This window comes from Lotus japonicus, chromosome 5, assembly GCF_012489685.1.
Source record: "Lotus japonicus ecotype B-129 chromosome 5, LjGifu_v1.2".
Taxonomy (NCBI): Eukaryota; Viridiplantae; Streptophyta; class Magnoliopsida; order Fabales; family Fabaceae; genus Lotus; species Lotus japonicus.
The window spans coordinates 47,955,961-47,980,141 of record NC_080045.1 but is presented as its reverse complement, the minus strand read 5'-3'; positions in this window follow the sequence as shown (position 1 = coordinate 47,980,141).

Genomic DNA, 24,181 nt, shown 5'->3' with positions numbered 1-24,181 from the left:
TTTTAAAAATATGAAATTATTTAATATTTAAATTACTAATAAAATCAAAAAATATAAATATGACATTATCTACCTACTAATTATAGTATGAGAGAGAAAATTTATGAAGAAAGACATAGTATGAAGGGGTGGTACTTGTCGGAGTTACCACTATTTTATTTCAAAAATAGTATACGATATAGGATATCGAGTATGATGTGTACCTTTTAAAAATTAATTTGATCTTTTAGTGCACTTTCCAATACAACATGATTTTTTAATAGCAAAAATGGTATATTTGGAATGATTGTTTTTTTTTTTTTGTCAAAATGGAATGATTGTTAAGAATACACATCCCAACAAAAAGAAGAGATAAACTAGCCAAATCAAGATTAACCCAACAAAAAAGCCCACATATTAACAAAGGAGCACACTTCAGGACCAGACTATACAACCAAGCTGAAGAAACAGAGCGGCAAACCACCCTCAACAACCACATCCAATATATATTAATGTGTACCCTTTAAAAAATTGATTTGATTTCTTAGTGCACTTTTTTTTATAAACAAATATTAGTTATTAGTAAATTAGTCTTTTTTTAGACTTTAAATCCTAGACCCTCTACCTTTCATCTGACCTAACCTTTTTCAACATAAGTTTTTATAAAGCAATAATAGTATATGATTGTTGAGAATATGCAGCCCAACAGGTCTGCTTCTCCTGGTCTGCTGGTTTTCTTCTGCTATCTCTCTCACCTTTTCACTGTCGCGTGGCTCCCCGCTCCTGGTTGGCTTGGCTGGCTGGTTCGTGATCCTGGTGTTGTGCTGTTTGGTGTTGTCTGGTAGCCTGTAGCTGTTGTCTTCTGCTTTGTTTTGTTCCTTTAATTTTGGTTTTGTTTCTTCCAGTCGTGTGACTGTGTTTTGTTGTTGTCTCTTTCTGTTTTTTTTTTCCTATTTTGCTGTTTGAACTCTTTGCTCACTAGGGAGAGCTTGTTCCCTTGATATTTATTTTATTTATATCATGTTTCTCTTTTCTAAAAAAAATATGCAGCCCAACAAAAAATGGGACACACCAGTCAAACCAAGTTCAACCTAGCAAAATAGCCCAGAGGAACAGAAGAACACAACCACCACGACCAGACTATACAACCAAGCTGAAGAAACGACACTTTTCATTACAACGTGATAGTATATGACAATTTTTTTAGTTTTTTAATTAATTATGCATATTCTATTATTTTCCAAAATCAAATATGTTTTTATTTTTTGATATGTTTTAAGTATTCAAAAATATTTTTCTTCAAAAAAAAGTATTCAAAAAGAATTAATTATGCATTATGTTACCAAACTTTAATTAGTTTAAAGCCTAAATTTTTAATTTTAATTATGCATACGTATTTCCAAGATATTAATTTTTTTCTTTATTTATATATTTTAATATTCTATACATAATAAGATTAATTTCTATGTATCAACATTGTAAAAAAAATTCCAGAGTCATTCAATCATATCCTTCCATTTTTATTTTAAATATTTTTAAATTTAAAATTAACTATTAGCTAACAAAATGGAGGGTTGTAGTATTGTGTAAAATTTAATTACACCGTAAATGCATAGAAATTAATTTTAGGCTTAATACATCAGAAGGCCCCTGAAATTGTAAAGGGAATCAGTTTCAGGGCCTGTAAAATTTTCGCATCAAATTGGGTCCCTAAGAAATTTTTTTTAATTCAATTAAGACCAAAGTGTGTCTGATGCTGAAGTGGCTTCAATTTTAGCCTAGTCAGCTTTTCCACGTGACATTTGAAATTATTTTTTAATTGAAAATTTTTAAAACTTAATTTTTTAATTCCAACTCATATATTAAAGCCTAAATTAAAAATAAATTCCTAATACAAAACCTAAACTTTTAGGGATTAAAAAATAGGGGAATAAGAACAAGAGAGAGGACCAATAACTAATTCACTGCATTCAGATTAATCACGAACCCAGTATTGAAATGGATATATATACCAGTAATCATAAAAGATGGGGAAAAAATAGAACTTGCGAGGTTATTGCACATGGGAAAGTACATGGTTGGTGAGTAACTATCAGAGCAGTGAAATCGCTACTTGCTAGTTCATTTTCTTTGAAAAATGGGGAAAAATCTTCACTGGGCTCTATGCTTGTTTGTTCACTTTGTACTCAGGGGAAGAAAACCCCTCCGTCTTCTTCCGCCGGAACACCTCCACCACCTCTTCCTCCTCCTCTTCACCAACCACAGCCGGCGAAACCCGATGCCCCACCGTCAGAACCCAAACCCTCCGCCACTCCAGACGCTAACGTAATCCTGGTCCCCAGCCACTCCAGATGGTTCTCATGGATTCAATTCACCAATGTGAGGTTCGTCACCTCCCTGAGTTCTTCGATTCTACTGTCATGAAACAGAAGCTTCTTCTTCAATTTGAAGAAATCGTGGCTGCTGGGGAGATGAAGAAGCAATACAGGGCTTGAATGAGGTTTCTTCTTCCCTCCCACCACCGCCATCTTCTCCTTGATCTCTTTCCCTCTCACTGATCACAACCTCCATCCCTCTCTCTGCATTTTGATCGCGTTTTAGATCTGGTTAATGAGAGCGAAAATTAATGCCACGAAGGGGAAGGGTTGCAGATCTGGGTTGTTGAGTAGACAGGGGAATCAGACAGTGCGAGGTTGGCCACATGGGGATGAAGGTGGGGAGAAGATGGTTCTATCTTCATCCACTCTAGGGTTGAAATTGGGGATGAAGAATGAAGATGAATAGTCAGGGCTTAATTGGGGATTCTCAGATTAGATTAGGGATTAGTATTTGATTAGATCAGGTTATTTTAAGTTATTAGGTTAGATTAAGTTTTTTATTTTTTTTAAGTTATGAGAAGATGATTTGGGGTTAATTTGAGAGGGTTTGGAATTAAAAAATTAAGTTTTAAAAATTTTCAATTAAAAAATAATTCCAAATGCCACGTGGGAAAGCTGACTAGGCTAAAATTGAAGCTACTTCAGCATCAGACACACTTTGGCCTTAATTGAATTAAAAAAAAATTCTTAGGGATCCAATTTGATGCAAAAATTTTACAGGCCCTGAAACTGATTCCCTTTACAATTTCAGGGGCCTTCTGATGTATTAAGCCGACAGCCTTAATTTTATATATATTTGACATAGGATGATAGGAAACGGTTATGAATAAGCTATAGAATGCTTTTAAAAAAGAATGAATAAGTTGTAGATGATACGGAACACTTATAATTTTTTCTGACATATAATTATAGTTTTTTTTTTGTACAAAGAGAAATAGAACAAAAGGACAAAAGATTAGAAAAAGAAACTAAGGCCTCATAAAGGAGACACGACGCATCAGCGACCAACAGGATCCCTAACCCATCTAAAGGAACATCGATAGCAACTAAGGCATCATCCTGGCTAGCCACATTCTTAGCTATCAAATCAACGCATGTATTCCCTTCGCGGAGAGTATGAACTAGCGAAACTTGCCACGGTCTCTCCAGAAGATCTTTAATATCCCAAACTAGCGATGCATAAACATGGCGACATGGCGGGGAACTCTTCACCGAAGACACAGCATGCAAGGAGTTTGATTGGCATTCGAGAATCCTGTAGCCTCGTTTCCAAGCAAGACCAAGACCATGAGAAATGCCCAACAATTCTAAAAGCAGAATATCAGGAACAACATCATGGCCAAAGAAACCCGAGATCCAAGAGCCATTTATGTTCCGGATGCACCCTCCAAATCCACCTCTCCTTGGAGTTCCATGGACGCTGCCATCAATATTCACAACGACACCTTGGGAGAGCAACGTGGTCCACTGCACCACACGCGACTGGCGAACACTAGCAGCTGCCGGAAACACTGTGCAATATCACTGGCCATGGAGGTGATGCAAACAGCCAGTGTCTGATCCGATAGAAGCTGGTTCTCAAAACACCAGTGGTTCCTCGCGCTCCAAACCCACCACAACGTCGCACAAGCCACCGGGGAGGAAGGATGATTGAAATTATAGTTCACGCACAGGATAGATGTCGAACCAAATGTCTAGGACATCTGGCACAACGTACAGCAGAAGTGCAGCACAATATTAAATCAACAAAAACAGTAAAGAACACAGAATTGTTAACCCAGTTCGGTGCAACATCACCTACATCTGGAGGGCTTCAGCCCGAGAAAGATAATCCACTATTATAGAGAATCAAGTACAAAAAAGTCTTAATTGAACTACCCCAGTTCACTGCCTTTCTACCTATTCCTACCTGTGGTTTATTACTTAGGTCTCCCTCTAAGTATGAGAACTCACTCTCACTTTCTCTTTCAATCACTGCCACAGTGATTGAAACAATAAACAACAAGATAAAGATGAAGAGATTACAACTCAACTAAACAAACCAACTCTATGCCATATGATTATCAATGGAGGCAGTAGAGTGGTGTACAAATAACACAATAAGGACTCACAACCACAAACCCTAAAACACCACCAAACGGTGCCAAACGCACACTTAGCAACTAGGGTTAAGCCTCCTTAAATAACTGTTCTTCAGCAGGCCTTAATCTTCAATGGGCTTGCACAAAAATAGAGTCCACAAACAGATCTGGAACAAATCTTTTTAAACCAGTAACAAATCTTATCAAATAAGATTTGAACAAAAGATAACAAGTTTCACAATTTAAACCACATCAATGTAAGATCAAGTTTTGATCGAGTAGTACAACTCTATGTTTTGATGATTACAAGTTAACATTTTAGTATGAACAATTATGGTACTCTAACGTGTTTTTCTGAGTGTGCTCTTACAGGCTCTGACCTTAATCTAATCTCACACAAATCAGAAGCACTTTGTTTAAAGAGTGACCCCAGCAACGCTTTCGCAATCTCTATGTTCAATCTGAACAGTAGAAAAGCTTCAGAAGATTTGAAGTTAATCAAGCTCTGGCGTGGACTCAACTCACTTGAAGCTCTGAAGATCCAGACATTCTGATAACCCAGACACTCTGAAGGTTCAGATGTTCTGATGGTGTAGAAGACTCTGAAGATCCAGAAGCTGAAAAGTGAAGACTCTGAAGTCCAGAAGCAAAATGGCTCTGAAGACCAAGTACTTCTCCTCTGAGTCAGAATCAGAAGGTACAACGGTCAGAGGATCCATGCTTCCCTCTGACTCTGATCAACAAGCTTCACAAGTTCCAACACGAAGCATTCGTCTCATTAGAAGTCTACAAGGTTAAAGGTCAAGTCACTATCCAAAGTAAAAAAGCAAATGTACTATCCTGACGACCTAACCTAACATTCTCAGCCACAGCAGAAGCTGGAAATTCCAGATCTGCCCTCCAATGGTAGCATTTCCATGCAATGTTCAAACCCTAATCCTTGGAGTATATATAGAGGCTAAAGATTGAAAGATGCGGTTGGAAGAATCTCACACGCGCAAGCTATATTCAAATCTTCTAAGCATTCTTTCTTCATTGAATTCATTGTGTTTACTACAAGCTTTTCAGAAGCAATTTCCTTGTAAACAATATTTCTTAAACAGTTGTTTAGTTTACCTTTAGGAGATCAAGGTTGATCGGATCCTAGAGAAGACTAAGAGAGTGAATCTTAGTGTGAGCTAAGTCAGTGTATTGTTAGTCACTTGTAGGTTTCAAGTGCAGTTGTAACAATTATCTGATTAGTGGATTGCCTTCATTCTAAGAAGGAAGAAATCACCTTCACGGGTGGACTGGACTAGCTTGAGTGATTTATCAAGTGAACCAGGATAAAATCCTTGTGTGCTTTTCTCATCTCTTATCTTAAGAACTTTACTTGTGTCTCGAAAGATTTGATAAAATCTTAAGGTGGAAGTTTTATTCTGAAAACGTTATTCAAACCCCCCCTTTCTACCGTTTTTCATACCTTCAATTGGTATCATAGCGTAAGTTCTGATTACCACACCTAACAGTGTTCAGTGATCCGGGCCGGTGTGGAAAACAAATGGCTACCACCAGTGAGATGCAAAAAGATGGTTACAATGCAAAGCCTCCCATGTTCGACGGTCAAAGGTTCGAATATTGGAAAGACAGAATTGAAAGTTTCTTTCTGGGCTTCGATGCAGATCTCTGGGATATCATTGTGGATGGCTATGAGCGTCCAGTTGATGCAGATGGCAAAAAGATCTCCAGATTAGAGATGACTGCTGAGCAAAAGAAGCTTTACTCACAGCACCACAAAGCGAGAGCTATTCTTCTTAGTGCTATTTCCTATGAAGAGTACCAGAAGATTACGGATCGTGAGTTTGCCAAGGGCATCTTTGAATCCTTGAAGATGTCTCATGAAGGAAACAAGAAAGTGAAAGAATCAAAGGCGATGTCCTTGATCCAAAAGTATGAATCCTTCATCATGGAACCTAACGAGTCCATTGAGGATATGTTTTCCAGATTTCAATTGCTTGTAGCTGGAATAAGACCTCTCAACAAAAGCTACACTACAAAAGATCATGTCATAAGGGTCATCAGAAGTCTTCCTGAAAGCTGGATGCCTTTAGTGACTTCAATAGAGCTTACAAGAGATGTTGAGCGTATGAGTTTAGAAGAACTCATCAGCATACTGAAATGTCATGAGCTGAAGCGCTCAGAGATGCAGGATCTGAGGAAGAAATCTATAGCCTTGAAATCCAAATCTGAGAAGGCTAAATATGAGAAGTCAAAAGCTCTTCAAGCTGAAGCAGAAGAATCTGAAGAAGCATCAGAAGATTCTGATGAATATGAGCTGACTCTGATCTCAAAAAGGCTCAACCGCATCTGGAAGCACAGGCAGAGCGAGCCTCCGATGAAGAATGGACTGTCCTCACCAATTTTCGAAGTCCACGGAACACTAAAGAGGTTTCCACAGCCCCAAAGGCTCGATGGGCAAAGTGTGGAATTGGAACTGTACATGGTTACAAACTTCTTTATTGGCCTCAACATTATAGCAAGTTCATAGTCTGCGTCAATGCTTCCCCCTTGCACCATTTACTCATTCCCACAACAAACCCAAAGCCATGGGAAGAATCATGTTCCGCCTTGCAGCATGACACTAATAGAACAAACATATGTCCACCAAATGGAAAGTCCTCAGAATACAGATTTCTAGATGGGAAGATAGTGAGCCAATCTTTCCGTGTCAAACTCATGTGCATCACACTCTTATATGTCCTCGGCACAAAATAACTGTTGTTACTTTGTTTCTTGCATTTTGTATAAAACAACTGGATGTCGAAGCCGATGTCGTGGCATCTGACTTTGTGTTGCTAGGACATCAGTCCTCTGCTTCGAATGTTGTTGTGGGCCCTTGAAGATCTTATGAAGATATGTTTTAATAAGTTACTTGCGGTTCAAGTAGCTTTTCCAGAAGGGTTTTAATTGTGGGTTGTTATTTGTTGAAACAATCTTTGATAAAAGATTTGTTTCTATCTTTACTTGGAAAAAACGCAACAATATCTTGGAGATTCAGTTTTTATTTGTTTGTTGTTGCAATCTGTTACTTCAGCCCAATCAAACCCTAATGCTTATGTTGTCGTTGCTGAAATGTATAAAAGGATGAAGACCTAAAGCATGAAGACTACCGAAGCTAATAGAGAGATCAAGTGTTTTAGGATTGTTCATTGTTCTTTGTCCTTGTTACTTGTGATCATACTTTGCTCCCTGATTCTATAAAGTAAAGTAGTGATCTGTGTTGTTTGATTCTTCAAACTCTGATTGTTGATTGTTAGTTGTCAATCACTGTGGCGGGGATTAAGAGAAAGTGAGAGGGGCTCTCATACTTAGGTTGAGATACTAAGTAGAAATACACTGGGTAGATTAGGAAGTGAACTATGAACTGTGGTGTTCATGAGTGTCTGTAATTCCTGAATCTTGAGATAGTGGATTTCCTTTCTTTGGGTGCAAACCCTCCAAACGTAGGTGAAGTTTTTCACTGAACTGGGTTAACAATTCTTGTGTCTTGTTTACTTGTGTTTTAAGTTATTGCTATTACTGTTAGTCGATTGTCGAACCTGTTGTCCCAGCATCGCGTAGGACATTTGTTCTAAGGGAACCTGAATTTCAATAACAGTTCAGGGAAATATACTCTAACCTTGCCTTTGACAGTTGGCAATGTATATTCTTCAGTTTTTGAAGTATAAGCTTAGATGCACCCTCTTCTTCAAATTCAATTATGACGTTCTTACGCTTTTGGCGTGTCATATAAGCGTAGCGAAATAAACCTGCAAGTCGTGTACGAAGAACACCTCTCCTTTCTTTCTGACTTTTGTACCTTTGTCTTACCCAATTTAATTCAAAGTTATATACATTATCTTCAAATGCAACCTGGAGATCATCACTAGCCAAGATTTCCTCTATTCCCGAAAGAGGCAAGACCATAAGCTCTTCCTGAAAGCTTTCCATGGTTATATTCTTGTATCGACCCACAAGATACTGCTTTGTCGCATCAATCAGCGGTTGAACTGCATCAACGGTACGAGGAAGCTCTAGGTAAAGTGATGCAGAGTCAGGAGTCATACGCGAATTTATCAAGTATCTCATGCATGAAGACACTTGAAATTTTTCAGCAGCCAGAAGCACATCCAGCAAAGCAGGTGTTGTCATAATATTCAAGGTATACTATACATAAATTTCAGTAGCTCCATGACAGCAGCTTCTTCAGATGCATAAATCCTGAGGGAGATATGTCTTTGCTTTGTCTTGCAGTCTTGCTCATCCCTTTTGAGAAAAGCTTAAAAAAGAAAGGGCTTTTAGCAGCCAGTATAGGATAACTGATATGCAGTGTTTTAACTCGAACAACTATAGCTGCAGAGCAATCCATGGTGCAGTTTGAATCACTGCTGTTTGCAGCTTCATCACCAGAAGGGATTACACAAGTCTCATCATCATCCATATCAGGTTTATTCCCATTCAAAACTTTGTCAGAGTAATGATCTGATTTGGGTTGAGATGAAGCATAAACCGGTTCGTGAATGATCTCAATACGGAGAATCCTATCGGAGTAATGCATATCGTTGAAAGCGAAGCTAAAATTGGGTTCACAACAAGAAGAAGACTCCATCACCAAAAAAATCCAATGATGAACGCGTTTTCTCACCCTCCTTGCCTACAAGATCAAACCCTAACAAAAAAAATTGGGAATTGGAACAGATGGAGGCTTATAATTAAATGTTTTCCTATACCAGTTGATACCTCAAATATAGAAAAAAATTAATAATTAATATAATGAGATTAGTATATACGGAAAAATTTATGTTGATTCTTAAAATATTTTAGGAGAGCTGGATCTGATTGACTATACGTACTAAATTTTATATATAACCTGCGAAGATTTAGTAGTTTATGACAAACCTTATTGATATGGAATTATTTATATATATTTTTTTAAAACAAAAGTCATAGTGTATAAATAGATAAAAAAACTTGGGAACAATCTCTCCCAAGTGAGAAAAGAGTACTGTTACCATACAGGAATTGAAACAAAGAAAAGACAAAACTAAAACAACTACATAGGAAAGAACTAAAAAGCAGAATTGCACTGAAAAAAGCAACACCCAGCAATAAGAATAGGCCCCTAAGTCATGAGCCAATGTTCACCACAACCAGCATTCCACCGCACAGCAAACAGAAAAAGTGCTCAATCTAAGGGCATCGTAGCAATGTTTAAAGAGGATTTGAGTGATCAGCTATATCCTTGGGAAATTCTTGTAAGATTGGTGAGGCCTAGGCTTCACGGTAGCTACTCAATTAACTCTTCGTTTACAAGATGGCACAGCTTGCCAAAGTGTGCACACAGCGTGCAGGGCCGTGTAGAGACAATTTGGGGCCTAAGGCGAAAATTTCAGACTTATTTTAATTTGATAAGAATCTTGAAGAGATTAAATGTATCATATAAATTATTCATTTTTATATTAATCTTCTAGGCTGTCGGAGCTGCAAAATCATTTATTAGAGTGTTATAATGAAATAATTCTAACATTTCGCTTCAATAAATAAGACAGTTAATTATTCAAGTTATTTTGTACAAATATTGTTGATTTAACAAATTTTAATTTTGAAAAACTTCTTCTAGCAGTAGAAATCGTTACAAGGATTGTCAATAAAATTTGATAGACAATATATACATTTGGAAAAGAATCTAAAATTTTAATAGAACTTGAAACGTAAGGAATGAAACACTGAAAGATTTTGCAACACTTTAATATCAAGGATCTTATTTGATAATTCACTTCAAGGTAGAAACAATAGATTGTTTTAGAGAAAAAAACAATGAGTGAAACTACAAATATATAATTAAAAAAAAACTAACGATTACAAGTAAACACAATTAGTTTTTTAACTTTGAAAATGTAAAAATAATGGGTATTTAATTTATTATTTTTTTGGAAAATATAAATTTGATAATTTAAAACACTACTACTAATAACTGTTAAAGTTGCACTTCCCACATTTCATTGCCTATATTGAGATTAAAATTACATGATTTTTCACTGTTCTATTACCTCTTTTAAGTCTCAATAAAATATTTATATAGGTAAAAAAACATGGGGCCTTAATCAATTTTGGGGCCTTAGGCAATTGCCTAATTATTAGAAAGCTTTACACGGCCCTGACAGCGTGGTCCAAAGTAAAAGTGATAGAATAGGAATATGTATTAATTAGGCTACAATCATGTATGTAATTATATATACCTATTGAGATTAATGAGAATTGGGCAATTCAGTTGTCTTACATAAAGGATCTGAAATGGTTACTAAAGAGACTTAATTCTACCACTCAGAGTTGGGATTGAATCTTTCTATGAAATCCAGCTTTTGTAAATCGAAAGACTGGAAGATTAGAGACTCCATGAAGTGTTTTCCTGCAACTCCAAGCACACCTGTAACTCCCTATGCCCACTAGCTCAAATCAGAAGCAGCCAGACACACACAATAGGTGACAAAACACATCCCAAAACTGCTGCAGGGTGAAAAGTACCAAACCACCAGACCAACAGAACACAGAATAGTCATCAGGAAACCCAAGCAGCAAAAGCAAGTTAAGCTTGGTCTTTGAACTTGTAAGTTGTAAGAGCAAACCCTGTATCTTGAGGAAAATATAGGGCATCCTGCAAATCAGAGGCCAGCATGTTCAACTTATATCTCGACCCAAGCCAGACGAATTATTTATATTTTTTAGGGGAAATTATACTCACCTCCCATGCGGTTTAATATTATTGCACTAACCCCCTTCAGTTTACGAAATGCATTGACCTCCCCTCCTTCATATCTCATTTTGATAGGGATGGCAACATAACCTGAACCCGACCCGATTTTACAGGTAAAACCCGATATGATTAGGTTTAAGTTTGTGTTTGGTATTTGTGAAACCCGCATCAGAACCCGAACAATATATATATATATATATAAATACAAAATTACTCTTATATATACCATGTTAACAAGTTGATGTAAAAAAAAAACAACTTGATTTGTTAACAATTTGATTATATTTGAACAACAAGATATTATATTTGTTTGCAAAGAAGATATAAAAGATTTTTTCATAACAAAATCATATAAGTTGCGTATTATTTTGCAAAAAACTCTATGCATCAAGTTAGGTAACGACGTGAGTTTGAGGCTATAACGGGTTTGGGTAAACCCGAAACTCAACGGATTTGGGTTTGAGTTTGGGAAGGTTAATGCAATGTTTCCAATTAAATAAGGGTGGTTAGTGTCTTGTTAAAAAATAGAGGGGAGGTAAACCTGAAGGGAGGTAAGTGTAATTTGTCCTATTTTTTTATCTTCACTTACTATTTGATACATTAGTATAAAAAAATTAATTAATAACTCTCTAAATATGACAATTATTTTTGAAAATTAAATGCTAATTCTTTGACATTGTGGAAAGAAAGAATCCCAATTAATATATAACTTTATCGTCATTTAATTAATTAAAGCATGTTTCTAAACTTCATATTATACATCTTCCCCTTGTAACAAAAAATTAAAACTTAATATTATGAAAAATAAAAATTCATATATATATATATATATAATGAATTAAATTATTACCAGATTAAAAAGAAATTATGACTTAATTAATTGACAGTCAAGCAATACTGATTACTTCTTTTTGACTTAATGATGATGTTAGAGTATATGTTATCATTCTTTTAAAGAATGATCTCTTCCCTAATTAAAATATATCTTCACATTAAATGATTCAACACTTCTCCTCTTTTATTATAGTCAAGATCTTTTTTGACAGAATTACAGTCAACATCTTATTTTGAAAAGACACACTATAATTTTTTGGCATAGCCATAAATATTTAAAAACCAAATCTTGACTTAGACTGAAGGACATTGATTGAGAAATTAAGAAAGAAAATATTTATTAAAGATATTACTATTTAATATTTTCTAATCAATAAATATAATATTTTCTAGTTAATATTTTTATTTTGTATTCATTATGCTACTTAAGGTCACAGGTTGTTAGGATCATATTCAAAATATGAGATCTATGTAATTAATGTTCATTAACATTGCACTTTTCTCATATATAAAAGGCACACATTAGAAGTGACTAAAGCACTCGCATGATTTCATTATTCCTTGCCCCAAACCATATCATATCTCACCATGGCCAACGGATTTTTCAACTTGAATGCCCAACGCCCTCAGCGTAACAGCCCAAAAGGAAATATTGTATGCAGATTGTGCAATCAAGTTTTCACCTCTTACCATTCACTCATAGCCCATATTGAGTCCCACTTGGCTCAAGAAAAAAATGGTGTGAACAAGCTGGATCAGGGCAACCCTTTGTTGCAACCCAATTTTCCCAATCCATTGCTCAAGCAGGAAACCAGAAACTTTACCAACAATAAGGTTCTCCAAGCGCTGCCATTGCCGCCGCCACCGCCACCACAAGCACAACCACCTATGGTGATGCCTCAACCAATAACATGGAAATTTCCCTATGCTAACAATAATATACAAGCCTCAAAACCGCTTCAACTTCCACCACGAGTCATGCCATATGCTGGAATGGCAAGATTCCACCAAGGGGAGATGGATGTTTCACCAATTGATGGAACAAGGCCATTTATTGACATGTTGGACAAACCAATCCATAATAACAATGTGCCTTTTAATTTGCCTACCATGAATGGTGACAACATGTTGAATTTGACATTAAGGCTTTAGAGCTTCATATTGTTATAGTGTCGTTAGTCATGATATTTGTTTGTGAAAATAACATTTCATATTTTTCATGTGTTTTAGTTACCTAAAAATATAGTTTTATTTGCTTCAATTATCAATTACAGTGTCAAAGTTTTTAAGTTATTTATTAACGTTATATCATTTTTATTGTTATTTCATCTTAAAGATAAATGTTAGATATTTTCTACTATTTGGTTTTCTGTTATTGTATGTCTAGTTTGTCTTTGTTGGTAATTTTTTGTATGTTAGTGATTATTATTCGCAATTGCCATTTTTTTTGAAAGGCAAAAAAGAATATATTAAGATGAAGTACAAGGGGTACTTCAACCCAATACAAAGAGAGAGACAAAAGACAAGAGGAATAATCGATGACTAATAGTATAGTAGACAAAGATCCATCTACTACTAATATACCCCCACCTCTCCTTGAAGAAAAATCTTAGAGAACAAGCCTCATTAAAACCTTACTAGGACAAAACCCCCTTGGGAAAACCTACTAAGGAAAAAGAGTACAAGTTCTCTAAGATCAAAATGAAATCTTCAAGTAGAGCCCAATACAATAAATGCCCGAAACCCAATGAATTCTCCATAATTTCCAATCTGCCAGCAATCATCAGGATATTAGTAATACTTCAAATTATCTCCCTTTATCACCCATCCAATATCTCCCCTTCCTTTGAATTCAGAGTAGGATAAATATAAATCTAGACCTGAATTGCATCCCCTGACTAAATACCCATTCCAACTGTTATACTCTGGATCGCAATTGCCATTTGAACTAAGTACTTTACGACTCGTAATTGCAATTGCAATCACCCGCCACATAAAAGTTTTTTAAGCTCTCGCCCTATAAAATATTGTGAATGCATCAATACACATTTATCTATAATTCTTAACTTGGTTGTAACCGTGATCATAATTTAAAACCTTGCTTGTAATTTTCGTATCGTCGTGGATTGTAATTCAAAAATCATTATGCATATGAAATAAGAAATGGCAAAAAAAAAACTAAATGTTGTTGATTTTATGAGAAGTTTAAATCAAACAAAACCAATTAATTAACTCGTTTGATAGAATTGAAGAGAAACAAAATCAACAATAGCTGACAATAGTTGCATTGCAAAATGGGAACACGTATGGTAAACTACACAATTGAAAGTTTTTTGCGTCTGCAAACACCGATCTCATGTTGGCAATTGTTTGGTGGTCCCTCCTTAATTCGATGGGCTACACTAACTTGCTTCAAAGATAAAAAAAAAAAAAGGAAAGGAAAAAGATTTGTTTTTTTTTCTTTTATGGGTCGTAGCCCAAGTTGGCTTTTAAAGACTTAAAGGGTTTAAAGTTTAAACCCTAAAGCTTTGTTCGGACTCGGGGTGAAAATGAGTGAAAAGAATATAAGAGGAACAAATGTAAGAGAAACATGAAATAATTTTTAAGTTGTTTGGATCGAGAAAAAAAGAAGAGATAATGAAAGAAAAAGTGAGAGTGGTGTTTTCATAATTTTTTTTTTCGAAAGCAAAAATGAAATGATATAAATATGAGGAGATATACACGATATTCACCCTCCTCAAAGGGGATCCAAAAAGGCAAAGCAAACCAAAAAAAACTACAAAAAAAAACTCGGCAAGCCCACCAAAAACAACAGTCAAACGGTAAAAAAAGTCTAGCACATCCGCTAAGGCCTAGCAAAACCCGCTAAAGCCCACAGACAAAAAGAACCCCAAGAGAAACTATTTTATCCTTTTGTAAAATATTACTGCTATATTATATATTTCATGTTCAAATAATTATAATATAATGGCTAAAATACTCTTTTGGTCCCTGAAATTGTAAAGAAAATCAAATGTGGTCCTTGAAAATTTTTCGCATCAAATTGAGTCCCTAGATTTTTTTTAATCAACTTAAGTCTTTTTGCTCAATTTTGACCGGTCAACGGTCTAGTGGCAAGCCTAGTCAGCTAAGATGGCCACATGGACTTTTTCACATCAAATTTAGTCCCTTGAAAAATATTTTAATTAATTTTAGTCCTTGTTTTCCCACCTTCATCTTCTACCTCTTCGACCTTCTTTCTTTTCCTCCATAACTCAAATCTTTAAACCTAGAAATGTAAAACCCTTAAGAAACCTAGAAATTTAATAAAAAAGTAAATTTTACAATTTCTGTGGCACTTAGACCCTACCTCATTTATTTGGGGTAAGAGATGAAGACCCATTGAAGCACCCTCTTAACCTTCTAATTTTATACTACCTTAACATTTCACAAATTCTCAACATCTTACTTTTTGTTCCTACCGTCCAAGGAACCTTATTCATGCACCTCAAGTAATACACCACCCAGAAACGAGAAACTAACACTGATTCACGAACAAAATATGAAAAGAGATGAAGGATAGACGCAGATAATAAACAACCAAGATTCATCTCACTTTATTGGGTCAGCTTAGTGGATAAATTCAAATTGGTATATGCTTTCAAGAAAATATATATATATATATATATATATATATATATATATATATATATGTGATGAAAAGAGCAGCAACAACAGAGCATGGCCAAGGATAAATTTTTATTTTTTTAGAAAGCAAAAGTTTTAAGTGAGTGCTCCAATGGGTCTTCATATCTTGCCCCAAATAAATGGTGTAGGGTCTAAGTGCTACAGAAGTTGTAAAGATTACTTTTTTATTAAATTTATGGGTTTCTTAAGGGTTTTGAATTTCTGGGTTTAAGGATTTGAGTTAAGGAGAAAGAGTAAGAAGGTGGAAGAGGAAGGTGGAAGAATAGGGACTAAAATTGATTAAAATATTTTTCAATGGACTAAAATTGATGCGAAGAATGTAAGGCCCTAAGTTCAATTTGGAACAATTTTATGAAAGTTTGAATAAAATTGGAGTTTTAGCTAATGTTTGATAACTGGCAGATTAGAACTGTCAACTTGTGCGAATTTTTAGAGGGTCTTAACGACTTCATTTGGGAAAACTTCCTTCATAAGAGTTGTAGCCCTTTAAGTCTAGAAAATTCTTGAAGTGGAATCAGGTCATTCCAACCTCTGTAGCTCGAGATATTCGCATTTTAGTGATTGTCGTTCAGGCTGTACAGTACCAGCGAACTAATTGAGGTGTTTTATTTTAATCCCGATTTTGCTTCTGTTTTTACATAAAAGGACTTGGTTTTTTAATTGAGTTTAGACCAGATTAAGAACTAAATTGATGGGTCAAGGGTTTGGGCATGGTTCGGGCTTGAAAAGAAAATTGAAACCCTAGCCCACTAGGTTGTGTGTGTTGCAGGTTCAAGAGGGGTAAAGGGGGGAAACTTGTTTTTTTTCTCCATATCAGAAACAGAAACCTAGAGCACTCTTTACGTAAGAAAACAGAAGAGGAAGAGAGTGGGAGAAACCTTCCCTTGCACCCTTAGCCGCCGCCGACCAAACCACCACCGCCACCCGTGACGCCGTGCGAGTGAGAGAGCCTTGCGAGAGGGAGAGGATTCGCGTGGAGGAGGGAAGAGAGGGACGAGGACAGCAAGCTACTGAGCTCTGAACCTGCAATCTTTTCTCCTTTTCAGACCAAGAACCCAAGGTAAGGGCTGGTCTTAGGAAGGGTTGGTTATCTAGGAGGTTTTGCCATGATTTGCCTTATGTGATGATGTGTTTTGAAGGTTTTTCCATGAGGTTTGGGCATGGTATGCTTGCTGTAAATTTCTCAGATGATGCTAGGGTTGATGTTATGGATTTTCTAAGTTGAAAAGTGGTAATTTTGGAGGTCTATGCATGATGCATGTGAATGTTCTTGGTGCTGCAATTTATGCAGTGAAATTCATGCCTTATAAACCTTGTTTTGACGTGTTGCTACTGTCCAATGCTTTTATGTCTAGATCTCATGCTACCTTGCTAATTTTGGACCATGTTATGCTTGTTTTCAATATGACTATAGTGAATATTTGAGTTCTGGAATTTTTTGTGAATATGATGATGTTTGGGGACTATACAATGCTTGTGAACATGAAAAGAAAGAAAGAAAAGTTTTTGCAAAATCCTAGGGACCATTACTTGGTTCGGCCGAACCCAATTTTGGGGGTATCGGGCCATACTTTCTTTCGTTTTCATGCACATGTCGTATGAGTTCTCGTTTGGTGAATTTATAGTGAATCATGATGACATGATAAAATCCATACGCATGCTTGAAACTTGGCTACGTGAAATCCCTTGTTTTTGACATGTTGAGTGATGATTGTTGGTGATGATTCTAATTCTGAAAATTTTGATATTGATTGATGGTTAGGGCTGTACTAGGGGTTGTGTGCTTGAAAGGAAAGAAAAGAAGAAGTTTTTTTTTTAAAACCCTAAGGGCCACAAAGGTGGTTCGGCCGAACCCTATTTATGAGGGTTCGGAGAATTCCTTTCTTTCGCTTTCTTGTACAAGTCCTATGATACTTTACTTGATAATTGGTCATGATGTGCCATGCATATGTGTATGCCTATGTTATACCTTAAGCGGGTTGTATTGCTTATTGGAGAATTGTTCAAGGGTCGCTCATCCAGGTGTAATTCCCTTGGACGCTTGGATTGTTGTTTCATTTCTGCGACATGAAATTAAGACTCTAGGTTTGACTTTAGAGCCTTAAGAACAAAGAGAAAGAGAATTAATAATGCTGTGACTCGCTTGCAAGTGAAATTAACTAGCGGACATAGGTCAGGTAGACTATGGTCCATGAGAACGATGGGCTTGCACGCGAGGGAGTTATTTGGGTTGACTGCGGTCTCCCGTGAACCTTGTGGGCCGATGTGGCTTCACGTGATTTGGTTGACTGCGGTCACCGTGAACTTTTGTGGATCATTGCGGCTCCACGTGAATTGGTTGACTGCGGTCACCGTGATAACCGTGCCTCTGCGGAAGCACGAAGATGGCCATGGAAGTTTTGGTGGGTTGTGTGAAGTGAGGTTCCGTTCGATGATCTACTAACTATAGGAACCCTAATGCAAAAGGATTAATTATTTAATTTGGAAGTTGAAACATTATATTTATCCTGCTATGTGTTTTTCTTTTAGACCTGACCCTGCTTTTTGTGTTATGTGTTATTTGGGGGGGGTAGATGACGTCCACGACGACGACGCACGTCCATCACTGGACACTGAGACTTGATAGTCAGCTTGACGATCGGGCCTGGAGAGCCGACTCCTCCGGGACTCGAAAAGTCTGTGTCGGGGATGTGAGCTTCATGGGGATGGACAGGGACGGAAACTTGGTGGAGATGCACCGGAGGTCAGGGCTCCTGTGAAGAAGCGCCAGCGACAGTGCGGTTGGCTCGACGAGTGACTGATATTGCCATGTTGGGGGTTGAGTGTTCGTGGTGTTGAACTATCTTTATCAGTTTGTTTTCCGGTTTTGATGTATTGTTGATATAGGGCTTTAGCCCAAGGATTCATTATGTATTTGATTATTCTTCCGTTTATTTATGAGTTATTTTATTCAGTAAAACGTGTCTTATTTATTCCGCAGATTTATATCATAAAGGTTTTCAAGAGCTTCGTAATAATTGAACTTTTGTCATTAAGTCAAGATTAATAATTGAACGGCGAAAATTCTTTACGAAAATGGTGATGTTTGGTTACTGTGTGACACTCGAGAAATCGGGGCGTTACAAAGAAGTCCATGTGGACATCCTTAGCTGATTAGGCTTGCCACTGGACCGTTGGTCGGTCAAAATTGAGCAAAATGACTTAATTTGATTAAAGAAATATTCTAAGGACCCAATTTGATGTGAATTTTTCAGAGACCAGGTTTATTCCCTTTACAATTTTAGGGACCATAAGGGTATTTAAGCCTAATATAATTTTATATTAAAAATAAAATATGTACATTTTTAATATATTTAAGTATTTTAACCAACGGGTGGCTGGTTCAAGTGGTACATGCTTGATTCTCCTTAAGTAAGATGGAAAAAACCTCTGCTGGGAGAGTTAGCCCCATCATGATGTGGATGTTCCAAACTCGATTGTCTCCGAAGGATGATACATGTCTTACACCAAAAAAATATTTAAGTATTTTAAGTACTGTTAAAAAATGAAATCACAAATTTTAATTAAATATTATAGTTATAATATATCTTTCAAATTATTGAACCAACTTGTTTTGGGTACCACACTTTAATTTAACTCAAGGTACCACAACAAGCGCCAATTATTATTTGCAAAATTTAATCTTATATTTCAGTTACACACTTTTTTTTTTGTTACATGGAAGGGCTAACCCCCGAAAAACGAACTAGCCACTAGGGCCTGCAACAGCACAAGAGGGTTCCCCCTCAACTAAGTCCAAGGACAACAGACGATGACTATCCCCAAACGGTACATGAAGCACATGGAGTTCAAGCGGAAACTCTAACACGACACTAGCTAATCAATCGGCTACACGGTTATTTTCCCTATGCACAAAACAGCACGTTATGTCTCCATTGAAACCAATTTCACTCCTGATAGCCTCCACGGTCTTCATAAACAGACCACTAATGGTGACCTTTGCATTAATCTGGTTTATGGCCTCCAGACAGTCTGATTCAATGGTGACCAAAGGATAGCTATAGTGAATCACGATCTCAATCGCTGAACGAATGGTCGTGAGTTCGGCGTGGAGCGAGTTCGAGGTCCCCAAATTGTAGCATAACCTTGTGATCCAAGCTCCATTGCTGTCACGAAGAACGCTGCCACAGCCCGCTGCCCTATCCGCTTAAACCGTGTCGTCTCTGTTAATTTTAAGCACCAAGTGGCAGGTTTGCACCAACAGTCGAGGTGCTGTTGTGGAGAGGTAACGAGGTGCATACCGCAAATCCTGTAAAGGAACACTTGACACTGTCGCGTCCTGATAATGAACATCTGATTGCCACATGTATGTAAGCCAACACGAAGTTGCAGTCCGGCGAGAGATTCTGGAAAACCACTTCATTCTACATCCTCCACAGAGCCCAAACCGTTGTTGAGAAGATACCGGGCCAGAATAATTATATCTTCACACCTCATTTTTTAGGTATGGAGAGGTGGAAGAAGAGCTAGAGAGATAGAAAGAAATGAGAGAGAAAATAAATATGTGATACGTCATTTGATTAATAAAGGAGATAAATAGATAAAAAATTGGTAAAAGTGTGTATGTATCATAACTCTCCCATGCCACTCCGATGTCTGTCTTCTACCCGCATCCATTTGCAAATTCAAAGCCAGCCAAGGATCCAATTCAAGGGTGAAAAAACGAGGAGCATCAACACTACGCACCAGGTCAGGTTGAGATATTTATGTAAAATTGAGGTATGTATCTTTTCGATAGAACGTCAACCAAATAGAAGGCTTATTAGTTTTGTACGATGAAAAAATTGTTTTTGCCAAAATCATAGCCACGGGAAGGGTGTTTGTTATTTTATTAATATTAGAGAGAAGAAAAAAAAAACAAGCCTCGATTCAAACATATTACAAAGAAAAGTGCCCTTGAGCATTCCAATAGAGGTGTTTTAGTGTCCTTGTTACTTGTTAGTTCATGTGCACTGTTAGTACGTAGGAAGTGGTTGAGGGTACTCACTGTGAGGCCATCTGCACCGAATAATTTATTTGTAATCATGAAATATTCTCAAGTCAAGTGTTCTGCACACCTCAGCTCAGCCAAACTGATATATTATTCATCCCTACTCATGGTCACTTCATGAATTGGGACCGTGTCTGTGTGACATGAGTAGTCTAGGGAGGGACATTTGGATGTGGATGTTTTAGGTCCATTTTTGAACAGTACACTAGTTGGTGGCTGGCCCTAGTTGATTACTTGAATTATGATTTTTTTAATCTCTAGAGTAACTCAATCTTCATGGTTTAGAACAATAAAGTTGTTCTTGAGAGCTCACTTGTCATTCTTTTTAGAAAATCCTCAATAAAATCATTTGTTTCCCTGTTATTTCGCTCTTTCTTTTGGTCATTTAAAAAAAAAAAAAAAAAAGGTGCTTGTTGTGGTACCTTAATTTAAATGAGGGTATGGTACCTTAAATGATGTAAAACCTATTTATCTTTAAAAAAAATTAACTTCTAAAAGTCTCTCGCACCATCATTCATGAGCATTTTAGTAGATTATCTCATTACTAGTGTTTTTTACCCGCGCGTTGCACGGAAAATATGTCTATTATATTTGATACATTAATTAATACTTTGATTAATAAAAATATATTAAACAACGAATGAAATAGAAAAGTCAGAATTGATGAGTAAAGTGGACATAAAGACTTCTCTTCTAAGCCCGATTGAGACCAAGAGGAACTCGTTTCACATTCTTTGTAAATATGAAGACGATAACACAAATCATAGATATAAGGAATTATCAACATATTAATCTTAAAAAAAATTAATGTGATAGTAGCACAAATCAGGATTGTGTAAGATATATCATAAAGTATAACATTATTGTGTTTATTCCAACTAAGTAGGGATGACAATGGGTAGGTACTATAGTACCATCTCCATACCCGCGTTTTTAAAAATTACATGTACCCGTCTCCATACTCACGTGGGTAGCAACTCGAAGCTCTCCACCTTTAGACAATTCAATGTCATTATAGGAAGCTAACCATCTTTGCCAAAATCTAAATCTATGGATGACAATGAGTCTCAAAATCATAGGGTACCCGCAAAAAATATCCACTATGGGTAGCGTAAAAAACCGTTAAATGGGTATGAGGTTGAGTATAGATAATTACCCGCAAAAAATAGAGGGTATGGGTGCGGGTATGGGTACTATAGTACCCAACCGGCCCATATCCGCACACACATGTTATCATTATTATTATTATTATTATTATTATTATTATTATTATTATTATTATTATTATTATTATTATTATTATTATTATTATTTGGGAATATATTAACAAATTAACTTAAGCTATAGCTTTCAAACTCACTCTTTTTAAAAAAAAAGTTTGGGATATATTAATTAATACTCTAAAAATAAATAATAAATAAATTAAGATAAAATCAAGAAATAAACCACCTAAATCCTAATCAAATCTAAAATTTAAAAATGTATTTTTTTTACTCTAAAAATAAATCAAAAATAAATTAAGATAAAATCAAGAAATAAACAATACAAATCCTAATCAAATCTAAAATTTTAAAATGTATTTTTTTTTATGAGAATTAATCTGAGAATGACACGTGTTATTTTTTTTCCCAAATAGTGAATATTCTGCACCCTAGAAGATTTTCTTTTCCTCAATCCTTTTGCTTTTGATTAAGAAGATAAAAGCAGGAATCCTTAAAGCATACGACATCTTACAATTAGTTGAAGAACAAAATCAATTCATGAAGAAGATTGAAACAGAAACCCAAAATGAAGTCTTGAAGAACAAAATACCCTCTTTCACCAATTTGAAAGGACTGTTGTGAAAGAATTGTATTTAGTGTATTTGTGAATCTTGGGGTGGAGCCCTTGTGAAACAAAAAATTAAAGGAACATTTCAGTCAAGAGAAACAAAAAATGATGTATTGCCTCATATGTGCGCACCCCAGCAAATTATCTATATATGTAAGAAAAAAACAAAATAATTATCTCACCCAAAATAATTGTGGTTACTTCACCAATAAACTTATACTAACAATCAATTTAAATTGAACTTAAGGAAATATATAGAGTAAAGTAAGATAAGTCACTCAATTGACATACTAAAACATGAGTATATGCAAAACTAATGAGTTTGAGGATGAACCAACCTTAAGAATGAGCTAACCATACTCATGAAGATTAAATGTGAGCTCTTCATATGCTTTCATCAATTTGACTGACCTGTGCATCATTAAAAAAAAATTTAGTAAGTTGTGCATTATTCACATACAGTGCAAATAGTATGCTTATACACACAGCTCAAACATGATGAATAAAAACGTGCAAAATTTGAGAAATGAATATAAATTCGGGCTATCCTAAGTTTCGTAAATTTCTATAAATTATACCAAAATCTGGTTTAGAATGGCTTCAAACGCATGGATTTCTACAAACTATACTAAAATATGGTTTAAAAAAATACAAAAGCGGAAGTAGAACAATAGAAAAAACATTACGTCTTCAACAATGATTCGTTAAAGGGTCTATGCAAAAATTTGTAAACTTTTGGATCAAAACACACAAAATATGTGAAATTTAAGAATCCAGGATTGAATTACGAACAAAGGATAAACTGAAATAACACAAATCATCAATCACAACATGATAAACTCTTCTTCACGTAACATCATCTTACGGCATACCTCTGTCGTGATCGCGACATGTGGCAGAGGTAGAAATAGCAGCTATCAAATCTCTGCGTGTCCATGGTAGCTTTGTGGACCCTCAGCACCAAATCAACTCCCTTTTCTTAGAATTAGCATTAAATAAATAATAAGATAAATTAAGATAAAATCAAGAAATAAACAACCTAAATCCTAATCAAATCTAAACTTTAAAAAGGTACTAAATAAAGATAGATAAAAATACCAAAATCTAGCAAATCACAATAAAAAACTCATAAAATCCTGAATTAAATAAAAATATGAAAATTCAATAAAAATACCATAAAAATTCATTAATACTCTAAATGTAACTCAAAAATAAAATAAAATATTTCATGAAATTAAAATTAAATAAATAATAAATAAGGATAGATAAAAACTATCAAAATCTAGCAAATCACAATAAAAACTCATAAAATCCTGCATTAATTAAAAATTCGAAAATTCAATAAAAATTAATTATTATACTCTATAAATAAATGTAAAATAAAATAAAATATTTCCTGGAAGTAAAATTAAATAAATAATAAGATAAAATTAAGAAATAAACAACCTAAATTCTAATCAAATCTAAAATTTAAAAAGGTACTAAATAAAGATAGATAAAAACTACCAAGTCTAGCAAATCATAATAAAAACTCATAAAATCCTGAATTAATTAAAAATCTGAAAATTTA